The sequence below is a fragment of the Cydia fagiglandana genome, chromosome 24 (genome assembly GCF_963556715.1).
Source record: "Cydia fagiglandana chromosome 24, ilCydFagi1.1, whole genome shotgun sequence".
NCBI lineage: Eukaryota > Metazoa > Arthropoda > Insecta > Lepidoptera > Tortricidae > Cydia > Cydia fagiglandana.
The window spans coordinates 4832630-4848550 of NC_085955.1; the positions used below are offsets into that span (position 1 = coordinate 4832630).

The 15921-nt window shown below is 37.3% G+C and overlaps 1 protein-coding gene across 1 annotated transcript in view; it reads right to left on the bottom strand.

Annotated features, from left to right (window-relative positions):
* Positions 1-15921, bottom strand: part of LOC134676187 (RNA-binding protein Musashi homolog 2-like) — a 199859-nt gene that overhangs the window by 16910 nt on the left and 167028 nt on the right. The window lies entirely within an intron of this gene.

Sequence of the window (15921 nt, forward strand, 5' to 3'; positions counted from 1 at the left end):
GGTTCGTAAACAAATAAGATACGATGACAGACAGGATGACAGTGAAGAAAGTTATCTATGGTCGGAAGTTTAGTTTTTTGTTGTTTGGAATGAAATGTCAATGTCAAACCGAAATCCGATAGACGTAGAACGTAAATTATTTTGCGTCTATAAAAAATCTTACAACGTTTTCTTAATTTACTTTTACCTTTTTCAGCATTAAATTTGTTGTCACAGCAACCCAAATAAAGATCGCGTTAATAAATAACAGATGACTTATCTAAAAGAAAGTTAAACAAGAATCTTCTTTTAATCCGTTTTAGTATGGTTTTAGTCATGTTGGCAAATTCTGTAATTGGAAAACTTTTACACAATTTCTAGGAATTTTCTTACCACAGATATAATTATGTGGCTGAGAATGGTTTCATTTTAAATGCCTGTCAAGTTTTCGAAATAACTTACAATTATCTTACCTATTCCGAGTTAACTGAAAGGTACATCTATATACATATAAATATAATACCTACCTACGTACCGCTTGCCATCTGAAAATTTTACTTAACTGTTTAAGGTTCCTTTTATCTTTTAAAATATTACTAGGTAGATATTTAATACAAAAATACGTATTTTAATCCCAAATAGAAAAGTAAATGATAATTAAATTATATAATATTATTCCAAAACTTTCAAATACAAACACCATTTACGTTTCGAACTAACAAAAACGATTACACCTACAAATGCATAGTGGCGTTAAAAAAAAAAACAAAATTGCATTCGAGCATTGATAGCAACGTAATTGAAAGCTCTCCAGCTTTTATTTTATTGAAAATGAACTTCGCAATCGCCAGCTGCTCGCAAAAATTGCTCTCGAGTTGCGCATTTCACCTCTAAAGAGGGTTACTAGGTTTCATCTCGCTCCGCCTTGTTAGTTTGCCAATTGATATATATGCCGTTCTCTCTCGCACGAACGTTTTTGTTTCTATTTAACAAACAGGAATTCCTCTAGCTTTCCCTTTTCCGCATAGAGGGTGGTCCTCTTAGGTTGCCCTGGGCTCCTGGTGTCAGCGCGCGGTTTTTCGCCAAATATTGACTTAATTTGTAAAGTTTACACAAGCATTATTGGTTAATTCTATTAAATTAAGAATAGGAGTCTAAAATATCTTACGAAATATTAAATAATCTAAGACTAAAATAAATTTAAACTCGTTAAAAGTTATAGCTGCGGATTTACATGATAAATGCTACATTATCCATACAAGTCGCAGTTGGTCAGATTCTTTGCTAAGCTGTTTGATGGATATTCAGGAACTTTTCCTTTAGAAAATTTCCTTGTGCCATAAATCAGCGCGGACGTCATCAATTTATCTTTTCACTCGCTTTAGGTATTTGCAGACCTTTTCGTTTCTTATGGTTTTGTGTATTTTGGTTCCTTTGGACACTGTTATCTAACTGTAGGTATACAGGATGTCCCATAAATGACACAGGAGACAGACCAGGCCAAGAGGACTCAAACCAACTTAACATGACCCCAGTAAAAGTGGCACGGTTTTCAACCAAAGGTACCAAATTAAGGTTTTTCATGAATTTTGACCGTTTTTTAACATTGTTAGTGCCAGTGTGCACTCAGAAAGGTCTCGAAGTTTTTATGTGTACGGCCACAGAATAAATAATAGTACTAACAATAAGTACAGAAGACTCACTCTCTAACAAAACACGTCTGTTACGATCAGCACAGATATGGCCGCTAGGTGGCGACAGCGCCACGCGCGGATTATGGCTTTCCCCAAAATTGGGGCCGAACGGATGTACTTTTAGCTACCCGTAGCAAAGCGACGAAATCGTGGAGTGAGACACGCCTGGTACGGCATCATGAATAGTAAATTAAGATAACAGAATCAGGTATTTTATCGATAAACAATGTAAAATGCAAAAAAATACTGGTTTAATCTAGAATTAAATTCACAGCGTATACCTATATGTATCACAAAATCCTAGGAAAGTATATATGTAACACTAATTACCAGAAAAGCCCTATTCGCCGAAAAACCCCAGACGTTTGACCCCCCGAGCCCGACCGATTGCCTCTGAACCCTGACACGAGCGTATAATTTGTCACGTTTGCGCTAATCTTACTGGATTGAGGTAAAATTAGAAACGCGAGACATTTTTTGTGGATTTTAAATTGGTTTTATGTTGAAACTAATGATCCAAAAGAGTCGAGCATTTTAGCTCTTTTTTTTTATTTTGTTAGGGCTCGCCTCATCTCTTTGACGTCTAAAAGGCTAAAAGCCTTTTCTATTTAATTATTATAATACGAGCCCTAAAAAACCGGGCAAGTGCGAGTCGGACTCGCGCACGAAGGGTTCCGTACCATAATGCAAAAAAAAAACGAAAAAAAAGCAAAAAAAAACGGTCACCCATCCAAGTACTGACCACTCTCGACGTGCTTAACTTTGGTCAAAAATCACGTTTGTTGTATGGGAGCCCCATTTAAATCTTTATTATATTCTGTTTTTAGTATTTGTTGTTATAGCGGCAACAGAAATACATCATCTGTGAAAATTTCAACTGTCTAGCTATCACGGTTCGTGAGATACAGCCTGTGGCCTATTTTATAAAGCTACAAGTTACAATTTACAAGCGGAAGTCTCGTTCTAACACATAGGGTTAGAAAGAGACTTCCGCTTGTAAATTGTAACTTGTAGCTTTATAAAATGGGCCACTGGTGACAGGCGGACGGACGGACGGACAGCGAAGTCTTAGTAATAGGGTCCCGTTTTACCCTTTGGGTACGGAACCCTAAAAAAGAGCTAAAAGGCTCGAGTCTTTTGGATCACTAGTTGAAACTTAGAGGCATCTTAGTGATACCTGTCTGAATAAACCTAGATTTGATAAATTAGACTAGTATTAGACTTTAAACAAACATGTTCTTTTTTGAGCTGTATACAGGATGGCTAAAAAATAACTGCATTCCCGTTGCCAGGGAGGTTCTGATACTGAGCAACTTTTACGATGGGACACATCCCGAAATCGCGAAAAAAAGTTAGCTGTTTCATACATTTTGACTGGTCCATTTCCTATGGAAGGGTAATTTTTTTCTCGCGATTTCGGGGTTGGTACCATAGTAAAAGTTCCTCAGTATAATCCCAAAACCTCCCTGGCAACGGGAATGCAGTTATTTTTTAGCCACCTGTATATGCAGATAGAGAGACAGGAGAGAAAGAGAGAGTCGACGTTTGTTGAACATTGTGCGGTATCCAGTAGTCAATTTTTCGCCAATCTGATTAAATTTCCCGATCGAATCAGGACGCAAACACCAATTTGGCCGCCGAATTCAACCGCCGATTATGACCGATATTAGCGATAAAATGAGATGCGGACGCAAAGGTACCAATTTGTGACGCCAGTATTTTCATACTGGGGCATTTTTTTCAATTTAGAGGGCTCAAGTTTTAGAGAGCACCATAAATCTAAAATTGGTGATTTGCGCCAATTATTTTGCTGATCAAATTGACCGATTTGATCAGGCCCGTCTGGATACCACTTTTATACGACACTTGAGTGTTAAGGGGTATCCAGACGGGACTGACGAAATCAGTCGATTTGTTCAGGAAAATAATTGGTCAATCTCATCTAGCGTCCACACGTACACAAATTAAATCACCAATTTGCATTCTACTATGAAAATTGGCATTTTTGTGTCCGCACCTGCTGATGTGATCGGGGAATCAAATTGGTATTTGCGTCCGCACGGCCCTGTTTGATCGGAGAATTTCATCAGATTGGCGAAAAATTGTCTCGTCTGGATACAACTTTAGGCATCAATCGATCACTTGATTGAAAGGAGACAGTGTTGACAATAGCCAAGTCATCCTGACTAGCTAGCTAGGGCTCAGCCAATGTCAATGTCTCCGGGACATATAGATAGACGGGGTTCATTGACCCGGCAGGGACGCTCGGGATTTTCAACAAGATAAGTTGGGATGGAGAAATGATTTTAATAGTGAATGTTGTGTTATTTATTTAGATATGTTTAAATTATTTATTTTGATTGAATATACCATTCACTTAACGTTATTAGATGAATAAATCTTGTTTATTTATTTATTTGTAAACTTGTATTAATAACGTTAAGTGAAGTTATCTGACTTGTGGTTTGTTGAGATAATTTAGATAAAATTGGCGAGTTAAATTGTGAGCTAAAATTGATATATTTTATTAATTAATGCATAAATTTTTGCTGTATACAGTTTTGTACCTGTGTACCTGATTCTTATATACAATAAAAAACTTTGAACTTTGAATTTTGATGAACGTGCTTTTTTTTACAACGCTTAAGTTTTTCGTTTTTCGCCTATCGATTGAAGGAAGTGAAAAAAGTGGTTTGGACTGAAGCTACGGGATGAAACGAAACGCAAGGCTAGCGCCCCCGAGTCAGTGACCCAGTAAAAAAAATGCATCGGAATTGTAGTTGTAAACATAAACAACGTAGTATAAATATCCCTTTTGCAATGAATTAACCTTTTTTTAAAGGAAAATCGATAGTTGATTGAGGGTGTCCATTGAGGGGTGCCGGGGTACGCATGCGCGGGTGCGGGGCGCGGCGCGGCGCGTCTCCGCCGCCACACGCTCGCCGACACCCGACCACGCCGCGTCCTCACGCGCGTCTTTGCCATATTGTCCTGTCACAGCAGTAAGTAATGTCTACTGCTGCGCCGGGACAAGCAGGCAAAGGCGACGCACCACCAACCGCAACAGAATGGACAGACTGAAAGATTTCACCGATCTCCGAGGATACTGAATGTTCTTTTATTGTATTGTGTGTGTCCACAGGTTCTGTTCACAGGTTAGCTGGTTGTTGACTGAAATGGGAGCGGCGGCCGTGCCCAAAATCGATGGCTAATAGTGCTAGTGTAAAGTGCCTGTGACATTAGTGAGAGTGAGAAGCCTCGACTAAATCTAGTGGTTTTATGTGTCATCTTCTCTCTTATGAAAAGCTGATTAAACTGTGATTACACTTAGAATTTTAGCAGCTTAAAGCTAACATATGTCAAGCTTTCAAGTCATATGTTCTAGTGACGCGAACATAGTTTAAGAGAAGTTATATGTGACTGAAACTCAGCTGTGCTAAAACCTCATAAGGTCAATAGTACCAGGAGAGCATAGGGGCAGAGATTAAGCTATGGGAGGGTGCACGTATTGAGCGACACAGCGCGCATGCGCGCCGCCATCTTTGGCTGCATCCGACTCGGCCATTTTCTCCGAGGGTGGTGAATAAAGTTCTATAAAAATCACCCCAGTCTTGCGTTCAGGGGAAAAGAAATCCTATTGCGTTTGACTTAAGCTTCAAAACGAAATATTAAGGAGGAATAGAGTAATTTGGGAGGGATACATAATTACTGTTTATTATTTTGCTTTCAGATGGATCTCTTTTGTATGGCGCGAATAGAAAATTAAGACTATGGTATAACTAATTCTACTAATATTTTTTCTACATATTAGGTGTCACTATGTATATGTATGAATCAGCTATGAACGCAAGTATATAACATGAAACTATAATTAAATTTACCTACTTAATTATATACGAAATGAATGAGGGGTCATGACCTCTGTAAAGTTATATTCTGCGGAGATTGGGTGACTAAAGTATTAGTATCAACCTACTTTGTGATGTGTTGGTAACAATAGCAATTGGAGAAACGGTCTAAAAGGAAGAGATTTCACTTATTTTCTTCTTCTAGGCTTAGTCAGGCGTGGCTCACTCCGCGATTTCGTCGCTTTGCTACAGGTAGCTAAAAGTACATCCATCCGACCCTTGACCCCAATTTTGGGGTTTGCCATAAGCCGCGCGTAGCGCTGTCGCCATCTAGCGGCCATATCTGTGCTGATCGTAACAGACGCGTTTTGTTAGAGAGTGAGTCTTCTGTACCTAGTACTATTATTTATTCTGTGATCAGACGTGGCTCACTCCGCAATTTCATCGCTTTGCTACAGGTAGCTAAAAGTACATCCGTTCCACACCAATTTTGGGGAAAGCCATAAGCCGCGCGTAGCGCTGTCGCCATCTAGCGGCCATATCTGTGCTGATCGTGACAGACGCGTTTTGTTAGAGAGTGAGTCTTCTGTACCTAGTACTATTATTTATTCTGTGGCTTAGTTCCATCTAAATTTGGGGTCGGCTTAGTCCATACATAGTGGTATTTTCTGAGTTCCACTACCAACTCCCCGAATTAATAAAATGAAAGTAAGGGTGGGGCTTTACAGTATTTCGCACTGTAAACTCACTGCTACGTTAATCTCGTAGCGCTACGGCGTAGGCCGTAGCCCATCATTTCGGCGCTGCTGTATCTCGCGTAGAGGCGACAATATACGGCACGATTCGAGAAATGAATTAGAGACTCACTAGGTATGAAATAGTAAAGATATGTGACATTACACAGCAAAAGGTACATTAAGCGGCTGGCGCTTACGCTATTATTAACGCTGCTCCAATATTCAGCCGGGGCAATGGTACCTCTTAACGTGGAACGTCACATATCTTTACTATTTCATATCTAGCGAATCTCTAATTCATTTCCTGAATCGCGCCGTTAATTATTTGATTACTACGATTAAGAGCCTGATTCAGATTTCACAATTTGTTACTGTTTTGATATTATTCTGATACGCTGAATGGTATATGCGAAAAGAAGTGAACCCCGTGCGTGAGAGGCGCGATCACCAAAGCCGGATACTCATTAGCGAGCCGTAACCGTAACCGTTGTATGTACTGTAACCAAAAAACATAGTGTGTACGTACGTTGTTCGCAGGTTCGCAAACCACGTACACACTATGTTTTTTGGTTTCAGTATATACAACGGTTACGGTTACGGCTCGCTAATGAGTATCCGGCTCAAGACGATCGTCGAGGTTATATCAAAACTAGTTCAAAATCATAACAAATTCATAAATTAGAATCAACGTCTAGTTCTTTTAATACAATATTAAATAAATTCGTATACAGAAGGATGAGAGGCGAGATAAATACCTACCCCCTTATTCATAAACGTTTACTAAAGTTGACAAGCCGATAATCGTTTGTCCCTTTCCGACGTATTGGTATGATGGAGAGGGACAAACGATTATTCGGCGGCTTGTCAACTTTAGTAAACGTTTATGAATAAGGGGGCTAGTTTTCGCTATGTGGCGAAAGGCGACGAACAAATGATACTTTTTCGAACAACGAAAGCAGGCAGATTTACCTATATGTTGGTAATAACTAATAACTTTATGGATAGTAAATATAACCTTCATAAACAGGATTATTTTATTCCGTCTGACCATACTCTGAGCCCTGAATATGTAGGGTATATTGAACAGGGAGCTGACCCCGAAATCGCATAAATACTTAGTGTTCCATAGAATATAACTAGAATACATTGACATAATGTGATTCACTGAAATGTATGAGACATCTGATTTTTTTAGGTTTACATATTTCGGGTCGGTAGGGAATGGAGATTTTTTAAATATTTTGTATCAATATTAGCACGAGGTATTAAATAACTAATTTGCCCCCTTTGTAAAACAAGTAACTATTCCACGCTACAGCAACTTTAGGTATATATTTCATGTGATATATTATTATACTTATACCTACTGGATACTAGCCTCGAGTAAAGTGCTGAGCAGTGTTGCCAACTTGGCATAAATGATGCCAGATCTGGCACATTTTCACTCGCTTTGGCACCAAATTTTTCCATTTAGCATCTGGCATATTTTTTAGCATAATTTAGTTTGCACCAACTTGGCAGCAACAATATGCGCCATCGCCTTATGTGGTTCATATTTTCATATGAATTTTGACTTTTGCGGACGGATGGACGTCAACGGACTATATAAAGTTGGCCAAGCAGATCTTGTCAGTAGAAAAAGGCGGTAAATTTGAAAAAAGTATGTGTTTTAAGTGTCTAATTTCAAGTGATATTTTAGCATTTTTTTAGCACAGGTGTTTCAAAAATCTTTGGCATAATCTAGACATTAGTCTAGCATTTTTCAAAATCCGAGTTTGCAACACTGGTGCTGAGCAAGCGGCGTGACGTGACATACATGCGCGTGTAAGTAAGAGCAATTTTGACATACTTTCTTCGTAAGTGCTGTATGCTGCTGCGAAAAATTAAGTCAAGAAGATACTTAAGTAGTCGGACGTACGTTGGACTAGACACACGTGTAAGGAAAATTCTCTTCTTTTATTTAATTTCTCAGACTTGCTTAAACAAAAGTAAAATGTCAAAACACAAAAATATTTACAAAATACACAAAAACATTAAAAAAAAACTTTTCACCAAAACAACCCGAAGGAAATATTAAATGTAAAATATCAAACAAAATCAAATCCAAATGAATGTTATTAAATAGTTATCATCCTAAATCATCATTTAAAAGTCAATTCTAACAGCAAATATAAGAAAACAACTCGAAATTTGCATTTGATTACTTCGCCTCACATGTGAATAAAATGCATCTTTGCTTTCAGTTTTTGAAGTGCAAAGTAAGCCTTTCCTAGCTGGTGTGGTGAAAAAAACTTAACCTAAGGGTGCCGCCAGCAGCGGGGTGGGGCCCAAACTGCCAGCCGAAGAACCGACGGACTATTCGCTCCGTGTCCAAGACTAATAACAACAGCATTATATGGTTTTACTTTACTGGAAAACACGGATAGCCTGATGGTAAAAGGCATTGTCTTTGGACGCCTGTAACAGTATCCCAGCCTTTTAAAAATCCGTATTAAATGAATTATATTATGTCTTAGGGCCCCCCCACATCTGGCGTCTTTCGAGCGTCGGCGTCTGTCGGCGTCTGGTCAGCGCGATGGAAAAAGACGTCGCGGCGCAGTTGCGTCGACGCTGCGTCGACGTTGCGTCGAGCAGCGGCCATAGAATTGTAGACGCCGACGCTCGAAAGACGCCAGATGTGGGGGGGCCCTTACGCAATCCTGTGGTGTCAGGGGGCCGGCCGCAAAACCGCTGAAATCCGATACCCTGCTGCAAAAACTCTTCTGGATCCTTCAATAAATCTCAACACTAAAACTGACCTCGCAAACTACAATCTCGTAACATTTATACAAATCTCTCGTACAAATGTCTCTTGACCGACAATTTAGGTCGCCTGCCTATCTCCGGAAAGCAATTTAACTCTTACGAACAGGCAAATGAGAAAACTGTACCGACTTCGTTAACCGGAGATATTTATTAAAGAAACTTTAATTACTTTGTCTATTCAAGTACCTATATCGTAGGTACCATTGCCATAGAAGAATTTTTGTTAGGATTAAGCCAAACGTAAAAAAAAGTATTTATTTAAAATTGTACTTTATCTTATGATTTTAACTTGTGTTTATTACATAAACGAAAATCTTAGGGTCCCCCCCACATCTAGCGTCTTTCGAGCGTCGGCGTCTGTCGGCGTCTGGTCAGCGCTATGGAAAAAGACGTCGCTGCGCAGTTGCGTCGACGTTGCGTCGAGCGCGGCCATACATTTGTAGACGCCGACGCTCGAAAGACGCTAGATGTGGGGGGGCCCTTAACATACAAAAGGTGACAGAGCATTTTTTATTCTTAAGTTTTATATAGGTACTTAGGTAGTTTAGTTTTAATATTAGTTAAGTATACTGTACACTTATTTATTTGTTACTATTTATTGTGTTTTGTTCCCCAAATAAATCTTTCCTACGTACAAATGGCGGACTATATGTCAATAATGCTTACGAGTAATGTTGTGATAATTTTAAAAATCATTGAATACGAGAGAGCCACCCCAATGTTAAAGAAATTCTCATACTTATTTACGACAATGTAAAAAAACTCCATTCCATTTGAATATACCTCGCATGAGAATAATTTAATGAAACATTGAAGCCTGACACAGTTCCCTGACATTGTCCTATTTCACTAAACAAACACTCTTTGTGCATAGAGGGAACACATGTCAAAGACGTACAAACGTACAATACAGGCGCGTGCATTCATACTTAACAAACCAACTTATATGTACAGACAAAGGTGATGTGAGGCGAACTTTCGAGCCTTAAGCTTGCAAAGGTTTGATACTTAAAGCCTTGATTTTGTCAACCCTCTGTGACGTACTGTAAAAACAACGTGAACATACTTTAGAAACCAACTTATACCTTGTAAAATTATAGGTATTTACTGATCACATATTTTACTTATCAGATATAAATTAAACACATAAATTTTACACATAAATTTTGATAATGCAATTTTACAGTTCGCTGTATATCAGGAATGGAATTTTTTACAATGGTTGTGTTTTTATTGCATTATAAATTATTATGTCAATACAATCAACATACTTTTACCTGTACAGATTGTGATGTGAGGCGAGGCTTGGAAGCATTCGAGCCTTATCCTTGCAATCGTTTAGAACTTAACCACACACAATAAAATAAAAGAGTGCAAAATCTACGGTCTTATTGTCAGCTATGCTTATTAGCGACAGTTAGATTGTATTTAAGAAAAGCAGGAAGCGAGCTATAAAATTTACGAGATTCAAGCATTTTTGAAGGCCAGTCTAAGTGATCAAACTTCCAAGACTACATACATTAAGTAATAAATAATAAATTAGTATTACCATGTTATTAAAACATATTTTTACCAACAAATATTAACTCTGAAGGCTTGAGCCTTTTAATTTAAGCCTTTGTATAATTAAGCCTAAAAGTCTTGAACCATTAACGAGGAGTCTAATGTACAGCTCAAAAGTCAACACAACACTAACGAATAAAGCCACTCAACAGAAATGCAAACCGTATAACAGCGGTGATACCAAATTTTATCATGCATGCATGTTTACAAAAATAGCATATACGGCTGCCGCATGAACGCGTGACAAACTTAACTTTGCCGTCGCAAACTAGAATTTAGCATAAAAAAGCTACGTGGTGTGGTCGTTTTAAGATTTTTCCGGCGTTACAGAAAACTTGGCAGATGCACAAAGCATTTGCACAAAGTCGAGTGTAAAGGCGCTTGAGCTTGCTTCAAAAAGGCGTTTTTGGCACTTTGAGACTATGTCAAAGTACTAGACTAGGTTATTACTGAAGTCTGTAGCCTAGTGGTCCTATTTTTTGGTTAAAAAAATTAGTTTTAGTTTAAGGAGTGACTTTTATCATCTTTTCGTGCAATTTGTTTTTTATTTATTTATAAAAATTATACGAACATACATAAAACACAAAATATTTTATACTTATTCAAAATGGGCACTCACGTTTTTAAGTCGATAATAACGTTATTTAATATGTCTGACTCACACGGACATGTAGACGCATCGCAAAAACAATCATCCATGCAAAAATAGGGATTTCTTTTTATCAAATTCCGAAGTGGTATTGATTAAGTAAAAAAATGTTTGAGACAATTCGCACTACTTTTGCCGGTCATTCCCAATGGCTCACTATCGGCAAAAAACCGCCAGCTATCTAATTTTCCAGCCTCCCTGTCTTAAAAAGTTGGCTCCATCAATCTATTTGGCAAATAATGTTATCCGATCCGCGCTCTGTCAGCAAGAATTGTAAAACAGACCGGTAAGTTGAGCGTGGGTTCAGTTTTAAGATATCATTTGTTTTGTAAAGATAATAAAAAGACAAATAAATAACTTATGAACTAAATATATCTACGAATAAAACTAAATTAAAACTAAGAACCCTAAATATATCTAAAATTAAAGTCATAATCATCAAGTATTAACTTTACAAATTTAAGGGTTATCTATTATATTTTACGATGGCTAACGATAATTTATTCTATTACATACTTATTACTTTAAAAGCCCATTTCACAAATATTAAATAAATCAATAAATAGGATACATTTTAAAACATTCGGTTATTATAAATAAAAGATTAATGAGGTTAGCAACTAATTTTTTTTCACGAGTATAGTTGCTCATATCGCGCCGGACACCGGCATATTTTTTTCTGTTTGTGTGAGATTTAGGTAAAAGAAATTTCAAAAGACAACCAACTTGATGCTATTGGTATGATTGACAAGGGAAACCTATGCTAGCGCCATCTGTATAAAAACGGACACTTCTGTACCTACCTAGCTGAATAGTAATTTTTCACTAGTGTAATAAATTGACTCCGTTCATGACCTGTGGTGACTTCCGACAGCTCCGACCTAGTTTTATAATATATTTACTATTCCCTCGGGTACATTTTAAGGAACTGTAACGTCTGCGGTACAGAGGTAGAAAATAATTTATTTAAAAGCATTGCAAATTATTTCTTTAAGCCATTGCGGTGGTAAAAATAATCGGACAGTACCTATAATCCGTTCAAGTTTGGAAGAAAAGCGACAGAGTCTGGACGTACCATCGTATCTAATTCCTATGGAAATATAAAGTTTAATGTAGTGCTTCCACACTTCGTGACTGTAAAATAGAGTTCTCGTTAATAAATACTAAAATGTAATTCATATTCTTTTTTAGAAATCCCAGTGCCGTCACTAGGGGACGGGTCCCTAAAAAGTCAAGTAAGTGAACATTGCCACGTCATCCCGAAAGGACTTGTCACTATCAGAATCAATTCACGTTTTGCGGTTTATGAACAACTTGCCATTCTACTTTCAACCTTAAAACTATAGCACCAAGAGCGTGGTGGGTAAGGGATGGTTGCAGATTATTTTGTTAATGAAGTCTGGATGCAAAAAATGTTTGACAAGGCTTGGGGACAAACTATTGAAAGTAATGAAGACAATGGACTGGAAAGTGCTTCTCTTAATCATCCTAGGTCAATTTACGAGGTTTTTATATAAGATAAGACCTCACGAGAAAGCTTTTTATAGAGAATAGCCGTGATTTTACGATTTGCGTTGGCTATAATGGTAAGAGTTGATATAGTTTTATATGCAACATAAATGTGAGATGGATATTGGATTTATAAGAGCTTTAGCCTGTTAGTTTAGAGAAAACAAGATTAATCCACAAATACTAATGCATACCTATTAACTCACATTATAGACGGGCCTAACGCGAATTATATTCAATTACCTTGATTTACCGACGTTTCGACACAGGTTTCACTGGTCGTGGTCGCGGCTGACTGATGTCCCAGCAAAATGTCAAAACAGAGATTTGTGTATCTACCGACTATAATGCGAGTTAATATGTATTCAAAACGCGAAAGTTTAAAATATTATAATGCATACCTATTATAAATGTATAAAAATTACATTCTTGTTCGGATACCATTTTACATTAAAGCGAATGAACCGATTTGATACAATTTTAGTTTATTGTGTCAGCAAGTCATAGGATATTTCCTTTATATCGAAAAAACCGTTGTTTATGAGCACTCTAGATTTTTTTATTAAAGAGTTCAACTAGTGGAGGAGTAACGGTAGTTTCATTTATATTAGTATTTAGTTAACCTTTCTTTCTTGCTCATCCTGTAGCTATACATATGTTGACGGTGGTTAAGGACCTATAAGACATTATATCGTTTTCGAGATATGTGACGTTCCACGGCAAAAGGTACCTTATGGCGGCTGGCGCTTACGTCGCATAGCGCCGCAATAATATTAGAGCGGCATTAATAATAGCGTAAGCGCCAACCTCCATAAGGTACCTTAAGCCGTGGGACGTCACATATTTATATTCAATAAAAAACACGATTTGGTGAGGAATTTGGTAATTTAAACTACTCGTGGCTCCATGTACACGCGTGAACGTTTATCATAATTAATTAATGATTACCAACTAGTGTGAATATTCGAACATAATGCTAGGTACATTACATAATATATGCAATGATATTAAATCACGAAACCGCGTTAATATGTAATGTAAAACGCTTTTCACAAATTCCAGTAAATTTAATTGAATTGTTCAACTAATAATTTACTGTAGTTTCTCAATTAATTAACATTAAATTAAACGTTGTTCACTTTGATCGTGACGGCATTTCATGGTTTAAACATGAACGTTATTTCTGGTATTACAATGTATTAAACCATTATGACAGTTAAATGTAAGTAATTCAACCCTAATGAAGAAATAACCTTAAGCTATTTCAATTTTCAATCGCGTGAACCTTTTAACTGCCACGAATGTCTAAAACGATGTACAATTTAAAATACTCATTGAATTAAAATTACAATGTAACAACGACATAACGCGGAAACAAAACTACACACTTACCTAGACCAAAGCTATTACTCAAACAGCCACACCCGTCAAAATCAGAGACAAGAGACATTATCTATGGAGTTTTTGTCATAAACCCCTATTCAGCCGCAACCCTGCATTTTATGATCGCCCACGACTCCCGCCTAACCTTATAAATCATATATTCACCCCTGTCGCACTTTGCCTGCGTTTGATATTCGGATTAATGGTCGAGAAGACATCTAGAATTTGCGCAAACACTCAGGATTATAAAAAATAAGTGTCGTTGAACTTTCGACACGATTTGACGCGGTTGGCAACCGTTTACGTAAAAGTTACGTTCTAGTTCTGTCACGGTTCGAAATGGCGTTTTTGTTGTCTATGGATTTTTCATTCAATTAAGTAACTTTCTTTTTTATGTTACTTAAGAATAAAATAGTCATCATGTAAATGCAAGTTAAAATATAATTTAATTTTTACTGTAGTTTACATTATTACTTGGTCATAAAATTGATGATAAACTATTAAAGGGTCGTGAAAATTAAGGAAACGATCATGACTCCGCGGCCATGTCAATATTGGCAGATCATTAGATGTAAAAAATCATAAACACGTTAAAATGTTCTTTCAATGTTCGACGACATTCAACAATTGATTTTTCATTAAATATAATGGCGTATCTACGCGCCTTTCTATAGTTTTTCTCTCCGCCATAAAAATAAAGTTATTTGGGTTATTTACGATTTCTCTAATGTCTTTCACAAAAACGACTTTTCTGCAAGGTCCATAAAAGCCAGTAATTTATCGTTAAGTATTATGGTTCTGCCATAATGTTTTGACGGGTTTCTAATATGTCGTTTTTATTATTTACCTACCGTAACAATGTCACATGGATAAATACCAAATAACTGGATGCAATACCTGAAACAAAACAAATACATATTTAGAAAAAGTGTAAAAACTTACGCCTCTAGTTGAAAAGTAATCTACAAAATTTTATTGCACCCCAGCGCCCTCTTGTCACATCAAAACATAAACTGCGTGACGTTTATCTAAGTCCGCGCTAGTTCAGGGAAACTTCGCTAGATGTCGCGCTGAACAATGTCTTGTGGACTTGTTGAATATGAAATTCCTATATTGATTTTCCGGTCGCTACGTGCGTGCGGCTTTTCATCGCTGATTGTCAACTTAATTTCCTAGTTCCTTTTGGGGGTGTAACGCATGATATTGCGGATATTTCGCTGGTTTATCTTCAAGGAAAAATACATCAAGATTGTCTTCATTTGGACTAAAACGTTGAAGCATAAACTAATACTAGAAGTGAATAAAAGCAAAATTAATGAGTGTAACGTCGATTGATACCAGAATTATATAGAAAACTGATTAAAATTAATCATTGACTTTAATAGTTTTTATTCAATATCACAAAAAACCTATAGGTATAGGTTCAAAAGTGCATAGAGACGTTTCAACCGTAATATTAAGGCATTACGGTCGACATCTATCCATGCAGTTTTGAACGCCACTGTACCTATATATAAATGCAACTTTTTTGGTTCATCATCATCATCATCATCATTTCAGCCTATATACGTCCCACTACTGAGCACAGGCCTCCTCTCATGCGCGAGAGGGCTTGGGCTATAGTCCCCACGCTAGCCCAATGCGGATTGGGGACTTCACATACACCTTTGAATTTCTTCGCAGATGTATGCAGTTTTCCTCGCGTTGTTTTCCTTCACCGAAAAGCTAGTGGTAAATATCAAATGATATTTCGT